Raw genomic sequence first — 12,271 nt, forward strand, 5'->3', positions numbered from 1 at the left:
TATTATCAGATTGTGTTTGTGTAGACGTATTGGTTTGTGTTATCATTACAAACTATTTTCATTTTTTGAAGAAGCCGCTGCGTTGGTACTTGCAGCTTTTGAATCTTTTTTAGTTGTAACTTTGATAAATTTCTGTGAATTTTTAGAAGTTGCTTTTATATGTGTATGTGTCCCTAAAGATAGTTTTGATACTTGCTTTATAAGACCATCTATGTCTTTGGACAAGTTCGTCCCTTTAGTAGAATCAATCATATGATTCAATTTTCTAGAAACTTCTTCTAGAAGAGCTATTATTGTGTTATTTTGTCCTATAAGGACTGTGTGTACAGGGTCTACTTCTGAAGTAGGTTTTTTATAACCTACAGGAGGAGAGTTTGTAATTTTTTCAACAGCAGTTAGAGCTGATTTGTAATCGGAGCCTAGAAATGGCTGTGTTATCCATTAAAACAGAAAAATAAGAAAGCAGTGTAGGCAAAACGGAAAAGCAGTATAGGAGCAGTATAGGTAAAGCAGAAAAGCAGTAGTAAGAGATAAGAGGCAGGAATATACGGAATACACTGTAGAGTAATACTTATAAAAGAATATAAGCAATCATAAGGCTCAAAAACTTTTTTTTTTTATTACATATAATCAAGAAAATATGTATGTAAAGAGTGTCGCAATATGCAAAGTATTCCTCAACCCTCAGAGGCAGATCAAATGGGACTTAAGGCTCTGTTGGCTCTTCTGGCCATAACCTGCCCGATCTACAAAGGGTATCCTAGCGAATACAAGCCACTTCAATCACATAAATATTCAAAAGGTATCCAGGGATTTCTCGCTCTGATACCAGGAGAAGATAAAGAGGAAAAGAAGATATGTAAGCTTACGAGAATATAAATCTGGCATAGCCGGTTAGATATTCTCTCATAAATTTACATCTTAAACAAACAAAATTAATGGGGGGCATTCCGAGAAATGAACTCGGGACCTCTCGCAATATTATTTAATATTTATGAATAACACGACATTAATATCATCTTTTCCCACAAAAGTAAGCAGATAAGAAAAAGGAAAAGATGCTCTTACTGTGTAGACCGAGACACATTCTTTCTTTCCTTGTCACCACTACACCATCTACATGTTTTTCTCTATAAATACGAAAAATGTCACCAATAGAGATGAAAACAAGGTGTTTTGCATAAATCGTGTTTGAATGGAGCATTTGGGCGAGGTTGGTTTAAAGCGTGAGAATGGAGTCAGAATGTGTGATGGAAAAGAGTGGTTTGAGAAAGAGACCAGCACAACTTCCATTGAAGATGCTGTGAAAGTCTTGTTGATGGGTTTAGGAGAAGATATCAATAGAGAAGGCATTAGAAAGACACCACTTCGTGTTGCCAAAGCCCTTCGTGAAGGAACCAGAGGTGACCATTCATTCATTTTCTATTTTGCTTAGTTATAATGAAAGTTTAATTTATACCATATGTTTGTTTGAGATATATAGACCTAAACTTGTGTTATTTTAGAACCTAAATCTATAATTATACAAATAATTTTAAAAATAACATTACATTTTGAAATGTTTCGTTTTTTTTTTAAACCTAGGCGAAAAGTAGTTCAATAATTTTTTTTCCGAAGTATTTTTTTAGAAGAGTCTGAAAGTATGAAATTATCATTTTTTTTGGTTCATTTTTGAAAAAGTAACTTACAGGATTTTTTGTTAAAACGAAAAATAATCCTATTTTTCGTTTGTGTTATTCCAACGGTGGAATGAATATTTTACTTTTTCAATTAAATGATTTTTTTTATAAAATTTATATTTTTCTTCTTTGGATGGGCCTGCACACATTGTACGCTTGTTTTAAACCATAACTTCTTTGGATGTGCATTTAACACGTTGTAAGATGCCGACTATTTCTGTCATCCAATCAAAACCATCCTTTATTTTACTTTTTATATTTTATATTTTATATTCTAAACCTTTCACTGATATTTTATGACACCCATTTTTTGTATAATAAAATAAATTACATTTTTAACAAAAAACTCAAATTTATTAATCTTGTTAAGCCTCATGCAGTGTTTAAGACAATTAAATAGATACTTAACCTTTAGTAATTGACATGTATATATATTTATAAAAAAAAAATACTAATGATAATATATATTTATCCTTTATTTTATTTTTCTGTTAAAGTCCACTATATGAGCACCTAATTTGATTAATGCTAACTACACTTAATTAGAAGAAACTGTTATTCCCAGTAGCAATTTAAGTAAATATTTATTTTGAACTGCAATTGTCATCTTTGTGACGACTTTAGTATAATTGAACTTGAATGGAAATTGCTATCCTTTTGACAATTTCAATAATTGAATTTTAAATTAAAGATGTCATCTCTAAAGACTTTAGTATAATTTATTTTAATTTAAAATTAATTACACAAAACTCAAAAGTCGAAAAACTGACGACTTTAATTCAAAATCAGTTACACTGAAATCGACAAAGAGTATGATAACTTGAGTTTAAAATTAAATTACTCAGGAAATTTTAACTGAAGTCATCGTAGAGAACAGACGATTTCTTCTTATTAAGTTTAATTAGAATTAACCAAATTAGGTCCTTATGACATGGATCTAATTTACAAAAAGTCACCGTTTGTTTTGACAACTACTTCAAAACAAAGTTATGCTTACTTCAAATCGTGCAGGTAATCTTTTTCAAAGAGAACCCAAATTTGTAATTTTGGAAACAAATTGAACCCTCGTGAATAAAAAAACTTAGAACTTAAGATACTTTTTAAAACAATATGTACCAGAATTATTGATAAGAAGCTCTTATGATATTTCAGGTTATGTTCAAAGTGTGAAGGAAATTGTGGAAGGTGCATTATTCCCTGAAGCTGGTCTAGACCATACCGAATTCGCTGGTGATGCAGGTTGAGTAGGTGGAGTTGTGATTGTGAGGGACCTTGAGTTTTACTCCTACTGTGAGTCTTGCATGCTACCATTCTATTTCAAGTGCCATGTGGGGTATGTCCCTTCTGCACAAAGAGTTCTCGGTTTAAGTAAACTCTCTCGTGTCACCAATGTGTTTGCAAAACGTCTCCAAGAACCTCAAAGACTTGCAAATGAGGTGTGTTCTGCTTTGCATGAAGGAATTCAACCCACAGGTGTTGCTGTTGTGCTTCAATGCAAACACATTCCCTTTTCAGACATGGAATCAAACTCTCTTGGCTCAAACCACAAAGGGGTGATGGGGATACTGGTTTCTTCTGGTTCTGGTGTTTTTGAAAACAAAGATGCAAACTTGTGGGCTGACTTTTTTGGCCTTCTACAATTTAGGGGCATTGACAAGGACAAAATTCATGATAAGGGGTCAATGGACGACCAATGTTGGTGTCCTTCTTTGTCTTCTAAAGTCTCATCCGAGAACGAAGAGCTGAACCCTGCTATGCTCACTGCAGTAGCTTCAATTCTCAAGTCTTTAGGCGAGGATCCAACTAGGAAGGAATTACAAGGGACTCCTGCTAGGTATACCAAATGGCTGATCAACTTCAAGTGTAGTAGCATTGAGAGGGCGCTGAATTGTTGGCTTGGGATTCGGACAAATGGTGCTTTGAACACTAATGAGGGGTTAGGTTTTGATGAAAAGCTACACTCAGAGCTGAACTTGCCTTTTCTGTCACAGTGTGAGCATCATTTGCTTCCATTTCATGTTGTTGTTCACATAGGATACTTCGTTTGCAAAGGGTTTCATCCCATTGAGAAAACCCTTTTGCAGTCAATAGTGCATTTTTATGGTATTAAGTTGCAGGTTCAAGAAAGACTCACCAAGCAGATTGCAGAAACTATTTCCCCACTGATTGGTGGAAATGTGATAGTTGTTGTGGAAGCAAGTCACACATGCATGATTTCTAGAGGAATTGAGAAATTTGGAAGTAATACAGCTACCATTGCAACATTGGGATGCTTTTGTACTGACCTTGGAGCAAGAACCTCATTCTTGGAGAGTATTCCAAATGACAAATACATCTCTTGAAGATAGTTGATGATTGTTTAGCTCCATTCTGAAGGGTTTCTCAATTGTTCATTTTTCATCATTCTATGTATATTTAAGGTTTCACCAGTATCGTTGTCGTTGTAATATAATGTCGATCGTGTTCCGTATGATGTGGGAATATTAAAAGTCCAGATAAGAATTGAAATTTACTCTCTAATGTCTTTAATATGAATTTGGATTTTCTGCTGGATTTTTTTGTGCTGTTTCTCTACTATGCTTTCATAATACACTAATTACCACCAATCTTGACGTTTTAAAATATATTAAAAAGATATTTAAAATACCAACACAGTGTATTTCTAATGCTCAGTAGAGGACAACACCAAAAAAACCAGTAGAGAATCTGGACTCCTTTAATATTGATAGGTTCGGAATAGTTTATAAAAGGAGGAAAAAGACGAATAATTGAATATGATCGTTATAACCTTTTTGAGTGTAATTTTGATTTTTTTTAAAGCTGTCTTTTTAACATACTATTATAAATAGTCAGAGGTTATAGGAAAAAGTTAGTTTTGGATTTTTTTGAAAGAAGGTTTGGTAGGAGAGTGAGAATCTCTCAAAGTTTCCTCAGTTGTAATATGGAATTCTGGCTTTTACTTTATTGGCAGAAGCTGTGTTGTTAAATAAAAGTAATCAAAAATTGATCTTGATTGTTTTGTATTACTAATTGTTTGTATCAATTAGTATTCAGAGCACCTTCTAGGTTCTATGGGAAGGGTTCATTAGAGAATGGTGCATACCACAATGGAGTCAGGCAGGGATAGGGTTGAAAAAATGGTCCAAAATATGGTTCAAGATCGGGACAAACAGGAAAATGAGTCACATCAGCGGTTCCAACATTAAAAGATCTGATTCGTGGCCTTACAATGGTGGTGGAGAAAATATCGTCAACAAGAAAATAGGACAAAGATGATAATTCAGTCACAAATGGAGAGCGTTCTACATCTTCATCAAGATGGAGAAAACTGGATATTCCAGTTTTTATAGGAGAAGATGCTTATGGATGGACTTGTAGGTTGGAACGATATTTTCGTTTAAAGGAGGTAACAAAGGAAGAAAGAGTGCATGTTGTGCTGATTACTTTGGAAGGAAAGGCTTTGAATTGGTTCAAATGGTGGGAAACGTGTAATCCCAAGCCTACATGGGATGATTTCAAGATTGTAGTGGTTCGCAGATTTCAACTAACCATGTTGGATAATTTGTTTGAGATTTTGATTTGCTTAAAACAAATAGGTCTGGTTGAGTTGTATATTGAAAATTTTGAACAATATACTGGGTTCTTGAAAAAAGTGGAGCAAGATTATTTGATAGCCATTTTCTTGAACGAGGTAAAAGATGATATCAAGGTTGAAGTGAAAGTATATGAACCACGAAGTCTTGTTGAACTAATTAATGATGAAAGCTAAAATGGCGGAGGAAAAAAAATTAGAGTTACATCTAAAAGCAGAAGTCGAGGGGTTGGTAGCAACAATTCATGGGCCAAATCATATTCAACCATTAATTAGAACTTTTTCAAGAGAATGTCGTAACTCAGTAGCTCCTAGTACTACCAATAAGGAAAAGGGGGAGAGTGTGAGGTGTCTATAAGAAATTTAGGTGGGTTACGACAACGAGGAGCCCCTTTTCGAAAATGTCAGATGCAAAATTGCAAGACAAGATGAGAAAAGGGTTATGTTTTAGATGTGATGAGAAGTTTGGACCTCATCATGTATGTAGAAACAAACAATTGCACATGTTACTGCTGTTAGAAGATGAAATAACTGATTTGGGGGAATTCCAACACAACACTGAGACAACAAAAGATACTTTGAAGGACATAAGACATGTTTTACAATTATCCTTGTGTACCATGGCTGGATTCACTACCAAGAAGTCTTGGAAACTTTGGGGAAAAATTGGACAGGAGACTGTGATTGTTTTGTTGGATTGTGGAGCTTCCCACAATTTCATTTCAAATAATGGCAGATGGTAGAAAGATAAATTATCAAAGAAAATGTGCAGATTTCTTCTTGGAAATCCAAGGATTACAAATTCAACAAGATTTTTTCATTTTTGAGATAGATGGAGCTGATATTGTTTTGGAGCTAGAATGGTTGGCCAGTTTAGGGGAGGTTAAGGCAGATTTTGGCAACATAAAACTTACCATTGGTGGAGGGGACGAGCAACACATGGTGATCGGGGATCCTGCTTTATCCACTACTGCAACTTCATTTAAAAAATTGATACATGAATTGTAGCAAGGGGATCAAGGGTTTTTGTTGGATATGGTTCAAAATCATGAATTTGTTGATTCCCCAGCCTATACAAAGGAAGTGGAGTAAGTGTTGGCATCTTATGTGAGGTTTTTGAAGAGTTCCAGGAATTACCTCCTACCCGAAAACAAGATCATGCTATTCATCTCAAGGAGGGAGCATCCATTCTAAACTTAAGGCCATATAAGTATTTGGACTCGCAAAAGAATGAGATTGAAAGATTGATTGGTGATATGCTGAATGTTGGTATTATTCGACCAAGTATTAGTCCTTATTCTAGCCCTATTATTTGGTGAAAAAGAAAGATGGTGGGTGGAGGTTTTGTGTGGAATACAAGGCTCTTAACAAGGTCAGCATTCCAAATAAATTTCATATTCTAGTTATAGATGAATTAATGGATGAATTGGCTAGAGCAACTATCTTTTCTAAGCTAGACCTCAAGTCTGGTTACCACCAAATTCGTATGAAAGAAAGTGATATTGAGAAAATAGCTTTTCGAACCCATGAGGGTCACTATGAATTCCTAGTCATGCCTTTTGGCTTGACAAATGCCCTAGTAACATTCTAATCTCTGATAAATGAAGTTCTCAAGCCTTTCTTGAGAAAATTTGTATTGGTGTTTTTCGATGATATCTTGGTTGATAACAATTCTTTGGATCCACACCTCCAACATTTATCAGAAGTTCTTCAACTACTATGTGATCATCAATTAAAAGTTAAAAGGAAGAAATGCAACTTTGGTCAAGACAAAATTGAATACTTGGGCCATGTGATCTCAAGAAATGGGGTATCAGTTGACCCTAGGAAGGTAGAGGCTATGTTTAAATGGCCAAGACCTAAAGATGTCACTGCTTTAAGAGGTTTTCTTGGTCTAACGCGTTACTATGGAAGGTGGTTTGACATTATGTCAAAATTGCTCAACCTCTAACACAATTTCTTAAAAGGGAAAGTTTTGTTTGGTCTAATGAAGCACAATAAGCTTCGAAGCCTTGAAGACTATTGTCTCCCAATTGCTAACACTAGGGGTGCCAGATTTTTCCAAACCATTTATGGTTGAGACTGATGCTTCCAGTAAAGGATTAAGAGTTGTGTTATTACAGGAGGACATACCTTTGGCCTTTTGGAGCCAAGCCTTGACTGAAGGAGGTCAAAGGAAGTCAGTTTATGAATGAGAATTAATGGTTATCGTCCAAGTTGTGCAAAAATGGAAGCATTACTTGATGGGTACTCACTTTACCATTGTCACTGACAAAAAAAAGATTAAATTTTTTGAATGATCTAAATCTATTAATAGAGGAACAATTTAAATGGGCTTCGAAGCTCATTGGGTTGGATTTTGACATCAAATATTGACCTGGGAAGGAAAACATGGTTGTTGATGCATTATCTCGACAAGTCTTCTTTAACATTTATGTCCTACAAACTCAAGAGTGGGAAGATTGGGATACAAAAATACAAAAGGATATGAAAATGAGTACCATTATGAAGAATTTACTAGTGGATCCTACTCCTCACGCCCAGTTTCAACTAAAAAATGGGAAATTGTACTATCATGGAAAACTTGTTTTGCCTAAACATTATAGTAGAATCCCTACTATCATTAAAGAGTTGTATGAATCTCCATTAGGTGGTCATAGGGCTACTTTCACACTCTTAAAAGAATTGCAGGCATTCTATATTGGGAGGGCATGAGAAAATATATTAAGGATTTTGTGATGCAGTGTGACACTTATTAGAGGAATAAAACTAAGACTCTAGCTCCTGCTGGTTTACTACAACCATTGCCAATTCCGACTCAGGTTTGGAGTGATATCTCCATGAATTTTATTGGGGTCTACCTAAAGCAAAGGGGATGGACACTATCCTTCTAGTGGTCGACCGCCTCACTAAGGATGCCCATTTCTTTTCTTTAGCACATCCTTATATTGCTACAGATGTGGCTGCCATTTTTATTAAAGGGGTGGTTCAGTTACATGGTTTTCCCTCCACACAATTGTTTTAGATAGGGACAAATTTTTTTTAAGTCAATTTTTGAAGGAATTGTTCAAACAAGCAAGTACAAAGCTTAAATATAGTACATCATACCATCCACAAACAAATGGTCAAATGGAAGTGGTTAACCGTTGTTTGAAAACTTATTTACGGTGTATGACAGGATCTCAACCTAAGTTATGGCCTACCTAGTTAACTTTTTCTGAATTCTGGTTTAACACTAATTACCATGCCTCTTCGAAAATGAGATCATTTGAAGCTTTATATGGTCAAGACCCACCTTTGGTTTTGAAAGGGACAACCATTCCTTCCAAAATAGAAAGTGTCAACCAGTTGCAAGATGAACGCGATACGACTTTTAAAGCTTTGAAGTCCAATCTCTGTCGGGCTCAAGAGTATAATAAACTTCAAGCCAACAAGCATAAAAGAGAGATTACATATCAAATTGGTGATTGGGTGTTTTTTAAAATATAACCTTATAGGTTTAAATCTTTGGCTAGACGATCCAATGAGAAATTGAGTCCTCATTTCTACAAGTCATACTAGATTTTGGAATGTATTGGTCAAGTAGCATATAAAACACTACTTCTTGCCCACAACTGTATTCACCCATATTTTCATGTATCCTCACTAAAGCCTGCTCCCACTACTCTCCCCACATCACAACCTTTACCCTCATGCTATCTGAACACTACATATTGGAGGTGACACCTGAGAAAGTGTTAGATACTCGCCAGGATGCTAGAGGAGAATTAAAGGTTCTTATCACATGAAGACAACTTCCAGATTTGGAAAACAGCTGGAAATCTGCCACAACCATCCGACAAGAGTTTTCATACTTTAATCTTGAGGACAAGGTGAATCTGTAGGGGCAAAGTAATGATAGGTTCATTATAGTTTATAAAAGGAGGGAAAAAAGGAATAATGAATATGACAATTATAACCTCTAGAGTGTAATTATGGTTTCCTTTTAAAGTTGTCTTGTAACTAACTATTATAAATAGTTAGAAGTTATAGGAAAAAGTTAGTTTTGGGTTTTTCTGAAAGAAGGTCCTGTAGGAGAGTCAGGACATCTCAAAGCTTCCTCAGTTGTAATATGGAATTTTGGCTTCTACTTTATTGGCAGAAGTTGAGTTGTTAAATAAAAGTAATCAAGAATTGATCTTAATTATTCTGTATTACTAATTGTTTCTATCAAATATTTAATAGAAAAATCCATTTTCTCTAATCTTTCCTTTACAAATGTTCTATTTCTCTGGTTATCCATGTACATATTATGTGAGGATCAAATTACAATACAACATGCATGACAATTTTTTAAGAAGCATCAAGCTCAATAGTTATTAAGAAATGAATAAGAGATGGAAGGAAAGAGAAAACTGATCTTTGATCACTAGTACATTTTTTTTATGTAGAAACACACAAACTTTTGTTTCCTTTTACCATTACCAACAATATATACATTTTACATTATTCAAGTATGCTTGTATGGAATATTGTTAGAAGTGTAGATAGTAAAGCTTTTCGTGCAATATAGAATTTGATACTGGTCAGAATTTTATGCAGTAGTGCCAATAGAGGATAAAGAACATAAAGATGAAAAATTTACACTAATTAATTGTTGAGAATAGTCCAAGTTTGAGTTAAAGTCCCACATTGGATAGAAAGACAAAGTTAAACACTATATAAGATGAAAGACCCATAATTCCATTGTCATAAGATTGAGTTAAAAGTGGTGTTAAATGTCTTATATATATAAGACCAATGTCATATACATAGAACCATAATCTCTTGATAACTACAACTAGAGATGGAAAATAAACTTGTGCTCGTGGGTATCACCCGAACCCGTCCCCATTTTGCGGGGAATCTCCGCATTGACTAGGTATGGGTATGGGTATTGGTAATACCTGGAATTTTCAATAGGAGATGAGGATATACATATCCCTGCCCAAATACCCGTTCCCATTTAAATTACTAAAATATCCATAATTTATTAGGTAATCTAATATATATATATATATATATATATATATATATATATATATATATATATATATTTAAACATAATCTATTTCTTACTTTCTCAATTTTTGGTTATACACTTTTTCTTACTCTGTCAATTTTCTGGCTTGTTTTTCAAGATTTAATTTTTATGGTAATTTTTTTTTCTTCTTATTACATGATTTTTTCTTTCGTACGTGATTATTTTCATGAGAATGTTTGACTCTTAATTTGTAGCGCTTCTTTTTGTTACTTTGGTTATACACTTTTTCTTGCTCTCTCTAAATTGTTTGGCTTGTTCTATAAGGCTTAAGCAGATCTTCAAGGTACTTTTTCTTTTATCACAATCTTAATTATACATTTTTCTTCCTTTGTGTTATGTTCAAATGGATATTCTCAATTTCATTGAATCAAATTTGGGTTACACATTTAATTATTTTTACTCCTTTATGATTTTTTTATTTTTTGTTTATTTTTTGTTTCATGGGAATGTTTGACTCTCAATTTTAAGTGCTCAATTGCATAAATCCCTAATTTAATTCAAGATCAAAAGATGAAGAATCTATGTTTAAATTTGAATTATTATTAATTTAATTTTGTTAATTATGCTATTTCGCTTAAGTGGTATAATATAAATTTTTAATAGTATAAAAATATTTGAAATATTTTTAAACTTGATTATTGGTTTTCCTTTTATATTTTGTTAAAAAAGAAATTAACCTTTTTACTTTGTTTGATTTGTTTTTGTGTTACCTATGTTAGTTTATAGAGAAAATGAGCACAAGAAATCAAGATTTGAAGGTACCAAGTCCACCACAATGTTCAAAACAACCAACTCCCTTTCAAAATTCCAATAATGACAGTTAATATCCACTGAATCCATCTACGCAAACACCTTCAGAAGTACATGATGAAATACATTCAACAACACAAGCAAAGCCTGAGAAAGGGAAGTTGAAAAGTGTTGTGTGGCAACACTTTGAAGAGATAAAAGTTGATGGAAAATACAAAGCTAAATGTAACTATTGCAAGAAACTGCTTGGTGGAGAATCAAAGAATGGAACAAAGCACTTGCACCATCATCTAGACATATGTATTCAAAAGAAGACTTTAACAAGGGGAAAAGGGGGACAAAAAACACTTTTTTCTAAGATTATAAGTGGCAAAAAGGAGTTGGCTTGTGGAGCATATAATGAAGAAAATGCCAAGAGGGAACTTGCTACAATGATTATATTGCATGAATATTCATTGTCAATAGTAGACCTTATTGGTTTTATTAGATTCGTGACAACAATTCGACAATTATTTCAACTTCCTTCACGAAATACGATAAAGAAAGAGATACTCGGTATCTATGGACATGAAAAACAAGTTTTTATAAAGTTGATAGATACAAATAAAGGAAGAATAACAATTACATCGAATATGTGGACTGCAAGTAATCAAAAGAAAGGGTATATGTCTATCACATCTCACTATTGATAACAAGTGGACCTTGCAAAATATAATTTTGAGGTACACCTTTTTTAATTTTTAAGTTTTCAATAAATTTTTTATGCGCCTCTAGAAAGAGTATATGTCTTACAAAATATTGCTTAATTTATAGGTTCATTTATGTTCCCGCACCTCACACAGCTGATCGACTTTGCAATGAATTAGTTGATTTTTTGTTCGATTGGAATATTGATACAAAATTGTCTACTATCACTTTGGACAACTGTAGCACAAATGATAGCATGATTGAAAAAATTAAGGATAAGTTGAAGTTGGACGCACTCATTAAGGAAGGGTCTTTGGTTCATATGCATTGTTTAGCACATATCCTTAATTTGATTGTGAAAGATTTGAGGAATCAATTGGACAATTGCAAATTTCTTTCACGAAAAAATTAAGTTTGGATTACCCAACTAGATGGAATTCTACTTACAAGATGCTTGATATTGGCATATGTTATAAGGATGTTTTTTTTAGGTTAAAGCAA

General features: G+C 33.7%; 1 pseudogene; it reads left to right on the forward strand.

Moving 5' to 3' along the window:
• Positions 1 to 1,179: 1,179 nt before the first annotated feature.
• On the forward strand, positions 1,180 to 4,187 carry LOC114165147 (GTP cyclohydrolase 1-like; annotated as a pseudogene).
• Positions 4,188 to 12,271: the final 8,084 nt, after the last annotated feature.

The sequence above is a fragment of the Vigna unguiculata genome, chromosome 10 (genome assembly GCF_037176805.1).
Source record: "Vigna unguiculata cultivar grain cowpea cultivar isolate G323 ecotype 2 chromosome 10, ASM3717680v1, whole genome shotgun sequence".
In the NCBI taxonomy this organism is placed as follows: Eukaryota; Viridiplantae; Streptophyta; class Magnoliopsida; order Fabales; family Fabaceae; genus Vigna; species Vigna unguiculata.